A 17,556-nucleotide genomic window follows, 5' to 3' on the forward strand; every position below is an offset into this window, starting at 1 on the left:
GCAGAACCAGGGCCGGGATTCTCCGATCCCATGCCGGATCGAAGAATCGCCAGGGCGGGGGGGCGCGAGAATCGCGTCACGACGTTCCGAAGTAGTGAATACCTGGGCCTGGAGGCCCGTTGACGCCGGAGTGGCTCGCGCCGCTTTTGACGCCGGCGTCAGAACTTGGTCGCAGGATCGGAGAATCCTGGCCCATGTGTTCAATTTCCCACAAAATCAAAAACACATTCCCTAACCACGGTAACAGACAGTGCGACCACCCCAAAATCAGACAAATGGCAACTAAATCAAACAAATCCGAATAAAGGTTTCTGAAACAGAAGGCACAAAAAAGGAAAGAGAGAGACAGAAAATCGTATTCGCCGATCGGGCGGAGAATCCCTGTTTACGACCGAATCGAGGGCGGCGCCTGTTTTCAGATGACCCGTGCCCTCCAAAACGGTGTCATCGGGGAGTACGCAGCACGCTGGTGTTTCCTGAAGGCCCTCCCCTGATGCTACGCCCCACATGGGCCGTGTTCCCGACCGTGTAGGACACGTGTAAGACACTTTTCGTGAATCTGGCGTGGCGGCTGCAGTTTGTGTCCAGGGCTGCCACCGCCGGGAGGAAGGCCGTGCTGCTGGCCCGGGGGGGGTTTCGAGGAGGGATGGGGGGACTGGTGGCGAGGGGGTGTCCCGGTCGGGTCCGCGCGCGGCCAGCACCATGTTGTACGGCGCAACAGCTGCAGGTCGTCACCGTGCACATGCACGGCCACGGACCCAGCAATTCCCCAGCCGCTTATTTTGTGAAGGCCCTGTGTTTTTGATGTGGTGCGGCTTCTAGCCCCTCAACGGTCACAGCTTCAATGCTGGGGCCTCACCGATTTTTTTCGCTGTAAAACTAGACACATCCTCCAGACACAAAATCGGTGGAATCCAGCCCCACATCTTATCACCAACTTAAGATATCCACAATCACTTTATAACCAATTTAGTACTTCTGAAGCATAGTCATTGTACTCTGTAGGAATCACAGGGCGGCTCGGTAGCACAGTGGTTAGCACAGCTGCCTCACGGTGCCGAGGTCCCAGGTTCGGTCGCGGCTCTGGGTCGCTGTCCGTGTTGAAATGAACTGAAAATCGCTTATTGTCACAAGTAGGCTTCAAATGAAGCTACTGTGAAAACCTAGTCGCCACATTCCGGCGCCTGTTCGGGGAGGCTGTTAAGGGAATCGAACCGTGCTGCTGACCTGCCTTGGTCTGCTTTCAAAGCCAGCGATTTAGCCCTGTGCTAAAAAGCCCCTTTTTTGCACATTCTCCCTGTGTTTGCGTGGGTTTCGCCCCCACAGCCCAAAAGATGTCCAGAGTAGGTGGATTGGCCACACTAAATTGCCCCCTTAATTGGAAAAAGTGAATTGGATACTCTAAATTTAAAAAGAAAAAATCTGTCTAATTCCTCCTTAAATTTACCACTGTCACAACATCCACTACACTCTGGCGTAGCAAATTCCACAGGCTCACAACCGTTTGGGAGAAGTCATTTCACCTCAACTGTTTTAAATTTGCTATCTCTTATCCTAAGATCATGACCTCTCATTCCAGAATGCCCCACAAGAGGAAGCATCCCCTCCACGTCTTCTTTATCCACGCCTTTTCGCATCTTGTCTACCTCAATTTGATCTCCCCTCGTTCTTATAAAGTATTGGTCTAAACTGTTCAATCCCTCCTCATACGACAAACCCCTCATCTCTGGAATCAACCTCGTGAACCTCCTCTGACCTGCCTCCAATGCCACTACATCTTTCCTCAAATAAGGGGACCAAAACTGTGCACAATACTCCAGTTGTGGTCTCACCAATGCCTTGTATAGTTGCAACAACGCCTCCTTACCTTTTTACTCTATTCCTGCAGCTGTAAATGGCAACATTCCATTCACTATTTTTAAAATTCTTTTCTGGTGGTGATTTAACCTGAAGGTCACCACACCTCAAGTGAGGGGCAAGTTTGAAAAGGCAGGGCCTTCACGGATAAGCTCAGCCGGTACAAGAATTGAACCCATGCTGTTGTCGTCACTCCGAATCACGGATCAGCCGTCCAGCCAACTGAGCTACCTGACTCCCATATATAAATAAAAGGGTAGGGTCAATTAGGGACAAAAAGGGGTTGTACACATGGAGACAGGGGCACAACTGAGGTACTAAATGTATACTTTGCATCTGTCACTACCAAAGGAGGGGGTGTTATCCAGGGCAGAGTGAAAGAGGAGATAATCAATACACGAGAAAGATTTAAAATTGATAAGGAGGTATTAGGTAGCCTTCAGTACTTAAAGTTGACATAGCACCAAGACTGGATGGGATGTATCGAACGATACTGAGAAAATGGAGAGTGGAAGTTGCAGAGCCACTGTCCATAGTTTTTCAGTCTTCCTTAGACTTAGCATTGTGCCGGAATTGTAAATATTGCACCCTGTTCAAAAAAAGTGTAAAGGTCAGCCCAACAACTCCATGGGAAAACCTCTATAAGCAATAATTCGGGGCAAAACTAATAGTCACGTGGACAAATGCAGGTTAATTAAGGAAATCCAGAACATATTTGTTGAGGGAAAATTGTGTTTAACTAGCTTGGAGTTTTTTTGAAGAGGCAACAGAAAGGGTTGATGAGGAAAATGTTGTTGATATGGTTACATGGGCTTCCAATTGGCATTTGATACAGTGTCGCACAACAAACTGGTGAGCAACATTATAACTCATGGAATAAAAGGGACTGTAGAAATATGGGTACAAGATTGGAAACAGAGTAGTGGTTAATTGATGTTTTTCAACTGGAAAAAGTTTTGCAATGGAGTTTGAGGGGCAAGTGGCATGGTGACACAGTGGTTAGCACTGTTGCCTCACATCGCCAGGGACCCGGGTTCAATCCCGACCTCGGTTGACTGTGTGGAGTTTGTACGTTCTCCCCGTGTCTGCGTGGGTTTCCTCTGGGTGCTCCGGTTTCCTCCCACAGTCCAAAGATGTGCAGGTTAGGTGGATTGGCCATGCTAAATTGCCTCTTTGTGCCCCGGGATGTGCACACTAGGTAGGGTGCTCTTTCAGAGGGTTGTGTTTTGTTATGCTCTTGTCGTAGCATAAGCTGCTTCCTTGATGTGCACTCTGACAAAGGAAGGTTCAGACTTGGAGATAGCTTTAACACGTTTATTAAACTATTAACAATTCTCCTACTTGGATTCAACACTACTGTTAATCCTGCTATAGCTACTCAGACTGACAAACCAGTCTGCTACAATCCACATGGTGGGAGTGATGTTCAGTCAACCCTGGGCGGGATTCTCCGACCCCCCCGCCAGGTCGGAGAATCGCTGGGAGTTGGTGTGAATCCCGCCCCAGTCGGTTGCCGAATTCTCCGGCACCGGATATTTGGCGGGGGCGGGAATCACGCCGCGCCTGTCGGCAGGCTGCCTGCCGGCGATTTTACGGCCCGCGATGGGCCGAAGTCCCACTGCTGTCATGCCTGTCCCGCCGGCGAGAATCAAACCACCTCTCTTACTGGCGGTATTAGGCAGCGCGGGCAGGCTCTGGGGTCCTGGGGCGGGCGCAGAGCGATCTGGGCCCGGGGGGGTGCCCCCACGGTGGCCTGGCCCGCAATCGGGGCCCACCGATCCGCGGGCGGGCCTGTGCCATGGGGGCACTCTTTTCCCTCCGCCTCGGCCACAGCCTCCGCGATGGCCGACGCGTAAGACACCCCCCCCCGCGCATGCGCGGGGATGACATCAGCGGCTTCTGACGCTCCCGCGCATGCACGGACGTCCGCCGCCTGGCAAAGTCCTTTCAGCCCCGGCTGGCCTGGCACCAAAGGCCTTCCACGCCAGCCGGTGGAGCGGAAACCACTCTGGCGCGGGCCTAGCCCCTCATGGTGAGTGCTTGGCCCCTAAAGGTAGGGAGAAACCTGCACCTTTGGGGCGGCCCGACGCCGGAGTGGTTCACGCCACTCCATCCCACCCTGCCGGGTAGGGGAGAATCCCGGCCCCTGTGTCTGTGCTCACTGAGAGTCTCCACTGGAAAGAGACTGAGCATGTGTGATGTGTCCTTTTATATGGTTTGGTGCAATGCCCCCCCTGTGGATGCCCATTGCTCGTGTCCTATCTTACTGACCTATTGGTTGACTGTCTGTGTGTCATGTCTCTGGTGCTCCCTCTAGTGTCTAGCTAGGTGTAGTGTATGTACATTAACGCTTGGTGTACACAGTGATGTATATCACCACATCCCCCCTTTTTTCATGTTACATATTTTCTGTACAGTGTTAAAGAAAATTGAACAAACTAGGTAGATGAGTGATACTCTGTACAAGTTACGACAACAGTGATCATTAAACAATAAGTCCAAATCACATGCATGAGTCCAAAGTTCATTAATTATTATGGTCGAGTGGCTTTCTTGTTTGGTTGGTGAGTTGGTGATGTTGATGGTGGCATTGCATTGTAAACGCCATCAGTGTCCCTGTGCTGAAGGAACCAAGAAGTGGTCAAATCATTTAGTTGTCGGATTTGGACTCTTTTCTTTTTTCTTTCGATGCTTGTGGTGGTAATTCTTGATGATATGGAGATGCCGGCGTTGGACTGGGGTGAGCACAGTAAGAAGTCTTACAACACCAGGTTAAAGTCCAACAGGTTTGTTTCGATGTCACTAACTTTCGGAGCGCTGCTCCTTCACCTGAGGAAGGAGCAGCGCTCCGAAAGCTAGTGACATCGAAACAAACCTGTTGGACTTTAACCTGGTGTTATAAGACTTCCTACTGTAATTCTCGATGGCATCTGTCCTGAAAGCCAGGTTGCCCGTTGGTAGTGCAGCAAACGTGAATTGGGAAGATGCATCGTCCTGCCATGGTATGTCGTTGTACTGAGCTGAGCAGTAACAGTGTCCCTCATTTGCAGAGTTGTACCATGTCGTACCAGTCGTTGTTCCAGTGGCGTTGTGTTTGTCGTGCTTGTTGTCGACGTTGTTGCCATTGGTACGCTTCTTGCTACTGTCTTTGATGTTGTTGTTGTGTTGGTTGGTTTTGTTGTCGTGTTTGATACGCTCAAGGACCACACTCTGTGGATAATATGAGTCCTTCACACAGTTACTCATGTCAGCGTCCTTTGTGGCATCTGCTGTTTTCTTGAGCGTGCCGTCACTGAGTTTGAGGCGCTCCCCGTCTGGAGTCATGTCCGGCTTACTTGAATCAGCTTTGGCTTGTGGATGCTCCCCGTCTGGATTCTGGTCTGTTCCACCTGAGTCAGTTTTGGCTTGTTGATGCTCCCCGTCCGGAGTCTGGTCTGTTTCACCTGAGTCAGTTTTGGCTTCTTGCGGAGTCTAGTCTGTTTCACCTGAGTCAGTTTTGGCTTGTTGATGCTCCCCGTCTGGAGTCTGGTCTGTTTCACCTGAGTCAGTTTTGGCTTGTCGATGCTCCCCGTCCGGAGTCTGGCTGTTTCACCTGAGTCAGTTTTGGCTTCTTGATGCTCCCCGTCCGGAGTCATTTCAGGTTCACTTGCATCTTCTGAGATCTCTTGATGCTCCACTTCCGGAGTCAAAACGTTCAGGAATGCATTTGCTTGCGGAGAGGCTCGAGCAAGTGAGGTTTGAAGTAACGTGGTGTCACCGGAGTCACCAGTAGTCTCACTGTGATTGTCGAGTGCCTCTGTACATTCTAGCTGAGGTCTGTCATGTTGCACATCTGGCATGGGAAGTGGGATGCCGTCGTCACTTGTCTCACATACAGTGTGTAGAGCCTCAGTGTCTTCTTGTCGTTTACTTGAGCTGGGTAGACAGTCAGAGTCTTCTTCTGGTGGCTCAAACAATCTGGGTGGACTGTCATAGTCGCTTAGTTGTTCACTGGAGCATGGTAGACTGTCATAGTCTTTCTGTTGTTCACTTGAGCGTGGCAGACTGTCATAGTCTGCTGCTGGTTGCTCAGAGGAGGTTTCTAGACCCTTATGGTCTTGTTCATGCAAGGACTGCGCTTTGGAGTCTTGCATTGCTTCTATCGTGGAGGTTGTCCACGAGCTCGCTGTGGAGGCTTGTGTAACTCCCTCTGTGGAGTCTTGCAGCGTTCCTTGTGTGGAATCATGCATTGGTCTCTCTGTGGAAACTGTCATCACTTCTTGTTCATGCAAGGACTGCGCTCTGGAGTCTTGCGTTGCTTCTATCGTGGAGTCTGTCCACGAGCTCGCTGTGGAGGCTTGGACCCGTCGTGGTGCGTGGACCACTCTCTGTGTGGCATCGAGGACCCTTCGCGATGCGTGGACCACTCTCTGTGTGGCAGCAGGCCGCTCTCTGTGGGCTTGTACCGCTCTCTGTCTCTTGGTGTCAGGCCGCAGCATCATCCTGCACTCACGAGTCGGGATGTCGTATATGCTGGGCTGAAGATTCCCCAATCCGAAGAACTCGTCGTCGGGGTCGTCAATGTGCAACACGTCTAGTTGTGGATCGGATTTGGTACTGGGGTAGCCACCAAGGTAAAAGCTTCGTCTGAGACGTTGTCTTCCAAGACCATATCATCACGTTTTGTGTCAGAGCTGGCATTAGGCTCGCGACGTCCAAAGAAGAATTCAAGGTCTGAGTCATAGTCTTCAAGGACAGTATCATCTCTTTGGGTGGTGATAACTGCATGTTGCAGGTTTCTGTGGAGATTACTTTCAGCTACTAGTCGAATTTCAGGCATTGTGCTGTCGTTCCAGGTGAAAGAATCTGTTTTTGAGGCTTTAAATTTTTTTTTACGTGTTTTGGGACATTTCCCCTTTAAGTGGGCGTGGTCCGGAGCCTCAGACGTCATGAAGCATGTGACGTAGAGCGTAGGAAGTGATTGAGCATGAGCGGATCGCTGTTCCTTTAATTGGGGCCCTGTTCTCAATTGCGCATGCACAGCTTCTCGCGCATGCGCAAACAGACCTTCCCGTTCTGTGCGTTCTTCGTGCAACTGCGCATGTGTAGCACCTTTTCCAAGATGGCTGCAATTCAAAACTGCCGTTCGTTGCTGCAAGCCTACCTCGTGGTGAGTTTTGGCACCTCTTTTACCTTTTCTTCTTGTATCTTCCTCGCAAAATGCTTGGAATTTGTCCAGGACTGCCTGGAAATCGCTCTTGTTTTGCCCCTTTGAGCATCTGAAGGTCTGGAAGATTTCAGTTGCTTCTGGACCCGCAATGGTAAGTAGAAGCTTTATTTTCTCTGCATCCGCCACGCCATCTAGGTCAGACGCTACCAGGTAGATCTCAAATCTTTGCCTGAACCAACGCCAGTTTTCACTGAGATTGTCTTGGTACCTGAGCTGCTGGGGAACCGAAATCTCGAACATCATCTTGCCTGGCTGCTGTTGCTGGTAGTCACTGTTTGCTGAGTTTTAACTATATGGATTTAACAGTTCACTCCTGGAACCATGTTTTGTTATGCTCTTGTCGTAGCATAAGCTGCTTCCTTGATGTGCACTCTGACAAAGGAAGGTTCAGAATTGGAGATACATTTAACACGTTTATTAAACTATTAACAATTCTCCTACTTGGATTCAACGCTACTGTTACTCCTGCTATAGCTACTCAGACTGACTAAGCAGTCTGCTACAATCCATGTGGTGGGAGTGATGTTCAATCAACCTTGTGTCTGTGCTCACTGAGAGTCTCCACTGGAAAGAGACTGAGCATGTGTGATGTGTCCTTTTATATGGGTTGGTGTAATGCCCCCCTGTGGTAGTGTCACCTCTGTGTGTATTGTGAATGCCCATTGGTCGTGTCCTATCTTACTGATCTTTTGGTTGACTGTCTGTGTGTCATGTCTCTGGTGCTCCCTCTAGTGTCTAGCTAGGTGTAGTGTATGTACATTAACCCTTTGTGTACTTACAGTGATGTAAATCACCACAGGTTGGTGCAGATGCAATGGGCCAAATGGCCTTTGCACTGGAGGAATTTTATGAAAACTTTGACTGAGCAGTTAACGGAACACACAGCATCCAAAGCTTTCTTGTAAGGACATAGAGTACAAGACAGTAATAGAGTACAGAGCGGTACGGTAGCTCAGTGGTTAACACTGTTGTTTCACAGCGCCAGGGTCCCAGGTTCGATTCCCGGCTTGGGTCACTGTGCGGAATCTGCACGTTCTCCTCGTGTCTGCGTGGATTTCCTCCAGATGATCTGGTTTCCTCCCACAAGTCCCGAAAGATGTGCTGTTAAGTAATTGGACATTCTTAACTCTCCCTCTGTGTACCCGAACAGGCGCCGGAATGTGGCGACTAGGGGATTTTCACAATAACTTCATTGCAGTGTTAACGTAAGCCTCCTTGTGACAATAAAGATTATTATTATAAGAACAAAGAGGTTAGGTTGAATCTGTATAAGATACTCACTCTCCTGGAATATTGTGTCCAGTTCTGGATGTCACACTTTAAGAAAGAAGCAAAAGCATTGGTGAGAGTACAGAAAGAATTCACGAGAATGATCCCAACGATGAGGATCAGTTATGAAGATAGATTGGAGAAATTTGGTCTTTTTTCCTTACAGAAGAAAAGGCTGAGAGGAGACTTGTTAGAAGTACTCAATAACACGAGGGGTATGGACAGAGTAGATAGGAAGCAACTGTTCCTACTCATGGAAGGATCGAGAACAAGGGGCCACAGAGTTAAAGTAATTGGCTAAACAAGCAAAAGCGCTCAAAAGGGAATTAGATTGTTATCTGAACAGGTAGAACATGGAAAGAAGACGGGGAATGTCACTCGGGTGAATTTGCTTATTCAGAGAACCAGTTCAGACACAATGGACTGGGTGGCCTTCTGTAACATTTTGCATTTCTGTGAACAGATCATTTGTTTCAATGATGGTAAATATAGCCCAGTACATCAGGGAGAACATCCTCTTTAATATACTGTCGCAAAATTAAGAGGTCAGACTTGGTTTAACCTCTCATTTGAATGATGGCACCTCATTGAGCCATAGAGGTTTACAACATGGAAACAGGCCCTTCGGCCCAACTTGTCCATGCCGCCCAGTTTTTACAACTAAGCTAGTCCCAATTGCCTGCATTTGGCCCATATCCCTCTATACCCAACTTACCCTTATAACTGTATAAATGCTTTTTAAAAAACAAAATTGTACCCGTATCTACTACTGCCTCTGGCAGCTCATTCCAGACACTCACCACCCTCTGTTTGAAAAACTTGCCCCGCTAGACCCTTTTGTATCTCTCCCTTTTCACCTTAAACCTATCCCCTCTAGTTTTCGATTACCCTATCTTTGTAAAAACCGCACAAACCTCCTCAGAAGACAAACACGGGACACAATCGACAGATTACCCTTCGTCGTCCAATACTTTCCCGGAGCGGAGAAACTATGACATCTTCTTTGCAGCCTTCAACACGTCATCGATGAGGATGAACATCTTGCCAAGGTCATCCCCACAACTTGCCTTCAAACAACCGCGCAACCTCAAACAAACCATTGTTTGCAGCAAACTACCCAGCCTTCAGAACTGCAAACACGACACCACACAACCCTGCCATGGCAATCTCTGCAAGATGTGCCAGATCATCGACATGAATACCACCATTACACGAGAAAACACCACCCACCAGGTACGCGGTACATACTCGTGCGACTCGGCCAACGTTGTCTACCTCATACGCTGCAGGAAAGGATGTACCGAAGCGTGGCACATTGGCGAGACCATGCAGACGCTGCGCCAATGAATGAACGGACATCGCGCGACAATCACCAGACAGGAATGTTCCCTTCCAGTCAGGGAACACTTCAGCAGTCAAGGGTATTCAGCCTGTGACCTCCGGGTAAGCGTTCCCCAAGGCGGCCTTCAGGACGCGCGACAACGCAGAATCGCTGAGCAGAAACTTAGAGCCAAGTTCCGTACACATGAGTGCGGCCTCAACCGGGACCTGGGATTCATGTTGCATTACATTCACCCCCCACTATCTGGCCTGCGAAATCCTACCAACTGTCCTGGCTTGAGACAATTCAGACCTCGTTAACCTGGGGTTCCCCTATCTCTGGATCTGTAAACACTTAATTAACTGCAAATGCTCGCATTCTAAGCATTGTCTTGCATCTTTGAATTTGTCTATATATATGTTTCTGGAACCTACCTCTTCATTCACCTGAGGAAGGAGCAGCGCTCCGAAAGCTAGTGTTTGAAACAAACCTGTTGGGCTTTAACCTGGTGTTGTAAGACTTCTTACTGTGCTCACCCCAGTCCAACACCGGCATCTCCACATCATTTGTAAAAAGATGCTGACTATCTACCTTATCTATGCCCTTCATTATTTTATAGACCTCTATAACATCACCCCCACGCTTCCTACGCTCCAGGGGGAAAAGTCCCAGTTTATCCAACCTCTTCTTATAGTCAAACCATCAAGTCCTGGTGGCATCCTGGTAAATCTTTTTTGTTTAGTAATATCCTTCCTATAATAGGGCGACCAAAACTGTACACAGTATTCCTAGTGTGGCCCTACTATTGTACAACTTCAACAAGATGTCCCAACTCCTGTATTCAATATTCTGACCAATGAAACCAAGCATGCCTAATGCCTTCTTCACCACCCTGTCCACCTGTGACTCCACTTTCAAGGAGCTATGAACCTGTATTCCTAGATCTCTTTGTTCTGTAACTCTCCCCAACTCCCTACCATTAACTGAGTAGGTCCTGCCCTGAATCAATCTACAAAAATGCATCACCTCACATTTATCCAAATTAAACTCCATCTGCCATTCGTCGGCCCACTGGTCCAATCGATCAAGATCCCGTTGCAATCCTAGATAACCTCCTTCGCTGTCCATCAGTGCTGGACTGGCGTGCCAGCCTCAATTTTTGACCCAAGTCTCCAGAATGGAGTGCGGCAGCCTTCTGATCAGGAATAAGAAACCACTGAGATCCAGGAGGTGGAAATAAATCCTCTCCCATGAGAAGTGGTGCAAAACCCTCTTAGGAGATAGCGTATTCATCCTGTTGGGCTCCAGATAGTGAGGCAGCCAGGGAGGGTCATAGCAGCAGGCAGTAAACCTCACATGTTCCTCCTTTCTGGTGTTGCTGCATGCTGCACCTGGACATATTCATTTTTTAATAGCAGCAACTGCATCCGACACATGCTAACACCTGTAGTAATCTGTACATCTGCACATACACCAGGGACTACAGCACAGATGTAATAGCCACAGCATCACTAGTGGGCAGCATCAGAGATAGGTATAAAGGGTCCGACCCAACAGAGGATCCGCCTCTTTTAGGAGCGCAGGGCTAGTGAGCAGCAGCACACAGAGACAGCTCAGCATAGGCAGCTTACCTTAGCTTCACTGGTGATACCTCTTGACTGTATTACATCTAGTTGAGCTCTGGAAACAGAATGGACCCTCTGAATAAAGTATTTGTGTTAACTGGAAGTCTACAATCTTTATTCGGACTTAGAGAATAACATATGTTCTCAGAACAACAGAATTCTATGATAATCTATGATAATCTATGATATAGTACCAAGAGTGATTTCAGCAACCTAGCTAGACACCAGCAAGAGAAGAGAACTTAAACTAGACATTCGACCAAGGAATGCCTCGCAGCATTCGGACCCTTCGGATACCAATCGGCACGATGGACCCAATCCAAGCTCCACGCCTGCTCAAGACCACTGGTAATATGCATTCCAATTGGAAACTTTTTATACAGCAGTTCAATCTATATCTAGAAGCTAAGGATCTGACCTCAGCGTCTGATGCCAGGAAGATAGCCTTGCTCTTATCCCTGGCAGGGCTGCAGGCATTAGAAATATATAATTCCTTTACCTACCTGGAAGGGGAGGACAAGGGCAAGCTGGAAATAATCATCAAAAAATTTGAAACCCACTGTCAATCTGAAGTCAATGAGATATTTGAAAGTTTAAAGTTCACCAGGCGTTTACAAAACCGGGAGAATCTTTCAGCAGTTTTGTGACTGATTTAAAATTACTAGCTCAATCCTGCAACTTTGAAAACCTCCGTGACTCCCTCATCAGAGACCAGATAGTCAATGGCATATCTGATGAGGGACTCAGAAAATCTTTATTAAAACGAGAAGACCTAACCCTAGAAACGGCCATGCAAAGATGCTCTACTTATGAAAAAAGTAAAGAAGAATATGAGGAGTTTACTTCCCGGGACCAAGGCCTTCACCACGAGGTCGAGCCCATCAAAATGGTGGCCCAGGCTTCCAGAAGGCGCTCCTCTAGCGGCAATCCCGCGCGCGCGTACCTGGATGCAGGCCACACGCATGCGCAGTTCTCCCAAAGATTCGACACGGAAGAAAGGCCTACTGCGCATGGGCGAGCCTGGAGGGATAGCGTCATGACGTGTCCCCGTTGTGGACACGCCCACTTAAAAGGGCAATGTCCAGCTTCTGGCAAACAATGTTTAAAGTGTGGCAAATACAACCACTTTGCCTCACAGTGCAGAGCTGCACTGCAAATGAAGACCACAAGACAGAAACACATGAACTTCAACGTAAAAAGCATAGACTCAACGGAGCACAAAAAAACCCAATGATGAGTATTCCTCGGACGAGGACAACCTCGCTTGCGACAACTCGCTTGTCGTGGACACAATCGAGACAATTGAGGACCCTGGCGCAACAATCGCCACGCCTCACCCGGTCAACAGCATTGACTCCAGCAGTGAGTGGACTGCGACTGTGCAAGTCAATGACTTTCCATTAGTCTTCAAGCTTGACACTGGGGCCTCAGCTAACCTCCTCACTAGCAAGGATCTCCATTCAATTCCAGGCGACCAGGAAATAATACCCGCTGCAGGTCGGCTGAAGGACTACAACAGCAATCAGATCACCTCACAGGGATCATTCCATCTCCAGGTAAACAACAAGACGATACGCAAACAGCTACGATTCGAGATTGTAGACAACAATAAATCATCACTGTTGGGCGCTCAGGCCTGCAAAGACTTGCAGCTGGTGCAACGCATCTACATGCACATCCAGGATCCATCAAGCCTGGAAGCTAAAATCCACAGCATGCTACAAGAATACCCTGACGTATTTAAAGGCATGGGCACCCTACCCTGCCAATACAAAATCATGCTGAAAACAGACGCCAAACCCGTCATTCAGCCGCCCAGGAGGGTTCCAACTCCATTGCGGGAGAAGTTGAAAGCGGAACTCAACAGACTGCAGTCACATGGTGTAATATCGCGAGTCACACAGCCGATTGACTGGGTCAGCTCCATTGTCTGTGTTAAGAAACCTTCTGGAGATCTTCGCATATGCATAGACCCGAAGGACCTGAAACAGAACATTCGCCGGGAACATTACCCCATCCCCAAGCGTGAAGAGATCACATCTGAGATGGTGAATACTCGTATCTTCACTAACTTGACGCCTCGCAGGGGTTTTGGCAGATTATGGACCATGAAGACGCCACACGACAAGAAGGCAGTGCTACGATTTCTGGGCTTCGTCAATTTCGTCGGCAGGTTCATCCCAAACCTATCTGCACGGACAGCAGCTTTACGCAATCTCCTACGAAAGACCACTGAGTTTGAGTGGACACAACGTCATCAGAATGAATGGGTGGATCTCAAACAGTAACTGACGAGGGCACCGACCTTTGCTTTTTTTGATGCAACCAGACCTACCAAGATCTCTACTGACGCCAGCCAGGACGGGATTGGCACCGTTCTCCTCCAACAGGACGACCAGTCTGACTAGGTCCCGGTGGCATACACATCCAGGGCCATGCACAAATCGAGAAAGAATGTCTTGGACTCCTCACTGGGATTCTGAAGTTCCACGACTACGTGTACGGCCTGCCCACGTTCATAGTGGAAACAGACCACAGACTGTTGGTCCATATCATAGACAAAGATCTGAATGGCAGCGCATCATGATGAAGCTGCGAAGGTATGATTTCACCCTAGTATACACCCCGGGAAGAGACCTTGCCGTTGCCGATGCACTGTCCCGATCAATTGGCACTGACAGCGCACCACCAACCCCCGTCACAGAAATCGAGGCCCAAACACAGTTATGCATAGAGAATTTGCCTGCTGCGGATGAGAAGCTTTGCCTAATCCGACAGGAGACGCAGAAAGACGCAACCTTACGGAGAATGCTGCACCTACTCCAGCACGGTTGGACGAGGGGACAATGTCCACAATTTCAGAATGTCAAGTCAGAATTGATTGAAGTTGATGGCCCCCTGCTATGCAATTTGCAGATTGTGATTCCGGCCACTCTCCGAGCTGAGATGCTACGCAAGATTTATGAAGTCGACCTAGGAATTGAGAAATGCAAAAGGCGAGCACGACAGGCTATGTACTGGCCCGGCATGAATCAAGACATAACGGACATGGTCATGACATGTGACACCTGTCAAAGACATCAACCCGCACAGTGTAAAGAACCACTGCAGCAACACGAACTCATAATGGCGCCGTGGACAAAAGTGGGCATTGACCTATTTCATGCCGCAGGGCGTGATTACGTCCTGATCAAGGACTATTACTCAAACTATCCGGAGGTACTGAATTTCCCTGATCTCACGCCTTCATCTGTCATCAAGGCATGCCAGGAGACATTCTCGCGACATGGAATCCCGCGCGAGGTGATGTCAGATAATGGTCCCTGCTTCGCGAGCTGGGAATGGAAAGAGTTCTCAGACAGCTACAGCTTTCGGCATGTGACACCCAGTCCGCACTACCCACAGTCAAATAAGAAAGTGGAAAAAGGTGTCCACATCGTTAAACGACTCATTAGCAAGGCAACAGATTCACGCTCGGACATTAACCTAGCGCTGTTATCCTACCGAGCAACCGCATTGAGCTCAGGACTGTCGCCAGCGCAGCTGCTCTTCGGCAGAGACATCCGGATAACCCTACCGGCGATACAATTCCGAGACCCCGACAACGCTCTGGTCCTCAACAAAATGCGGGTAGTCCAAACAAAAACAATACTACGATCAACATGCGATCCCACTCAAGCCACTGACAGTAGGCGACATCGTCAGAATCAGGGACCCAGAAGGCGGATGGTCTGAGCCAGCCACGGTGATCAGGCAGGAGGCACCACGGTCCTACATTGTCAAATCGTCAGCGGGAGTACTTTTTCGCCATAACCGCCGGGATCTGTTAGTGATTCGACCTACAACGCCGGTGTTTCCCACACTGGACGTGACCGAGTCCATTTGTCCACAGGACGTTCCTCGCCACACAATGCCAGACAGTACTCCTGATGACATCAAACCATCATCCCTACTACCACCGTTAAGACGCTCCAGCAGAAGCCGCAAGGCACCCGACCGGCTAGATTTGTAACAGCACTTTAACACACGCACAAGGCGAATATGGACATTTCTCACGATGGACTCATAACACAGTTAATTGTTTCTGTATTACTTTTATCATTTTCACAGTGTGCAAATTTCCATATTCTCACCACTTGTTATGCACAGTTTTCTTGAGGCCAGTCTAGAAAACATGTCAAATAAAAGGGGGGGGGATGCAGTGATCTGTACATCTGTACATACACCAGGGACTACAGCACAGATGTAACAGCCACAGCATCACTAGAGGCCGGCATCAGAGACGGGTATAAAGGGTCCGACCCAAGGGAGGATCCGCGTCTTTTAGAAGCGCAGGGCTAGTGAGCAGCAGCACACAGAGACAGCTCAGCATAGGCAGTTTACCTTAGTTTCACTGGTGATACCTCTTGGCTGTATTACATCTAGTTGAGCTCTGGAAACAGAACGAACCCTCTGAATAAAGTATTTGTGTTAACTGGAAGTCTACAATCTGTATTCAGACTGAGAGAATAACATAACACCAACGTTTGTTTTTATCAAAAAAACATCTGAGCAATGTTTCAAGAAGTGGAGGAATTATAAGTAGGTTGTGTTGAACAGCCAATTATCACGTGAGGCACTTAATCAATTAAAATTGCAGCAGTACGAGAACAATTTCAGTCAGTACACAAAAAGCTATAAATCAATACAATCAAAACCGCTCTGGGTTCACTTCCAAGACATCCACTAGTTTAGTCTGGAAAATAAAGAGACCATTAATCTTTGGCTTGTGGATTTAAGAAATCCTGGCTGGCCAATTAAAAAGCAATTTTACCGCCTCCTGTTTCTTCTGATCAATCAAAATTACTGTGACTATTATACATTACAACATGAAGGCATAATTACATCCATTATGCTTATAAAGTAGTATTACTAATAATGCCGTGACATCTCCACAATATTTAATCCTGGCAATTCATATGTAATAATAGTCTTTATTATTATATTATATTTGCCAAAGGAAGCGCAGTGTATTGATGCATCTTGAGTAAATCATTACTAACCTGCAGATTTTATTTCATAGGAAATGTTTGTCTGCGCTTCACAGCCAGGAGGTGGAAATAAATCCTCTCCCATGAGAAGTGGTGCAAAAGCCTCTTAGGATATACCAACAGCTCCTGCATCGACAGAACAGCAAAATGAAAAGAGGCCAGTTAGAAGCAGCGTAGACATCCTGGTGGCCCCAGATAGTGTTTCAATTCCAAGAGTGGGACAGCGAGACAGAATTTTATCTCCTCTGGCTCACAGAGAGATAGTCGACATCAGGAAACGCGACAGGAATTCATCACAGGCCAGATGGATTTCAGCCCTTGTGAGTACGTGATGAGCTGCTGCCCTGCAATATGCTGCATTCTCCCAGCACATGCTGCAGAAAATCGTTCAGAAAACTCCACTCGCAGAGCACAGATGGGCGAAGGTAACTTAAAGAAAAACCTGACAGGGTACGAAAACAAATAACGATGAAACCTAATCTTTTCAGCGCTTCTTTACTCCCAAGCCAACAATGACAGACACAATGCAAGGAAAGAGCATGCATTTTGAAAGAATGCAAAGAGAGGGAGCAGAACGAATGGACAGGCTGGTAATGCTATCGCTTTGAGATAATGGGATGAGAGGTGACATGGCAGCTATGTTACTAACTGGCTTTGCCCAGTTCCACACAGCAGAGAGTAAGTCTGCAGAGATCATGAACATTCTCAAGGAGGGTTTTCACTTATAAGACTTTCAGATTAACCATTTCAACACTCAAGCCTTCCTGCCTCTTTCTCATCTTCTCCAGTTGTTCTATATCATACAATGTTACCTGGCCTCGGTCGATTAGACACAGCCGTATTACTTGAACCAAAATTGTTAAAAAGTCTTCAACGTTCATAATTTAAAAAAATCAATCTCCAGTGGTTTGTCAATGCTAAAAATAACTATGAGTCACTGTTGACACTTAAAAGCTGAACAGAAGATAATTATTTTATTAAATGCTTTTTGAAGAAAATGACCCAAAGCAAAGGCTCCAGGTTGATTGATATGAAAAGGAAATGGTTGTTTCATGAATTATGTCTGCATGGATATCATTTTCAGACTTGTACCTCTTTAGCTATGTTGATACCTCATGATCCTTTTATTAAACCGTTAAATAAAATGGCTGATGGGTTCCTTTGCAAGGCGCCTTTCAGAGTTCCTGACAGGTTTGTACATCATCAATTGATGCTCCTCCACATTGATGCTTTGACACACCGGAG

At 47.8% G+C, this 17,556-nt stretch overlaps 1 protein-coding gene across 6 annotated transcripts in view; it reads right to left on the minus strand.

Annotated features, from left to right (window-relative positions):
- The window catches only part of lypd6 (LY6/PLAUR domain containing 6), a 340,700-nt gene that overhangs the window by 150,198 nt on the left and 172,946 nt on the right, over positions 1-17,556 (minus strand). For 2 of the 6 annotated variants that reach the window (XM_072471187.1, XM_072471181.1), the window contains exon 2: positions 16,324-16,437. The exons of 2 other annotated variants lie outside the window; for them this stretch is intronic. The gene's annotated coding sequence lies outside the window, so the exon portion shown is untranslated. Of the gene's footprint in view, positions 1-11,287; positions 11,337-16,323; positions 16,438-17,556 lie in introns of those variants that run through there. 2 more of the 6 variants (XM_072471205.1, XM_072471222.1) reach the window with 2 other exon arrangements.

The sequence above is a fragment of the Scyliorhinus torazame genome, chromosome 2 (assembly GCF_047496885.1).
Source record: "Scyliorhinus torazame isolate Kashiwa2021f chromosome 2, sScyTor2.1, whole genome shotgun sequence".
NCBI lineage: Eukaryota > Metazoa > Chordata > Chondrichthyes > Carcharhiniformes > Scyliorhinidae > Scyliorhinus > Scyliorhinus torazame.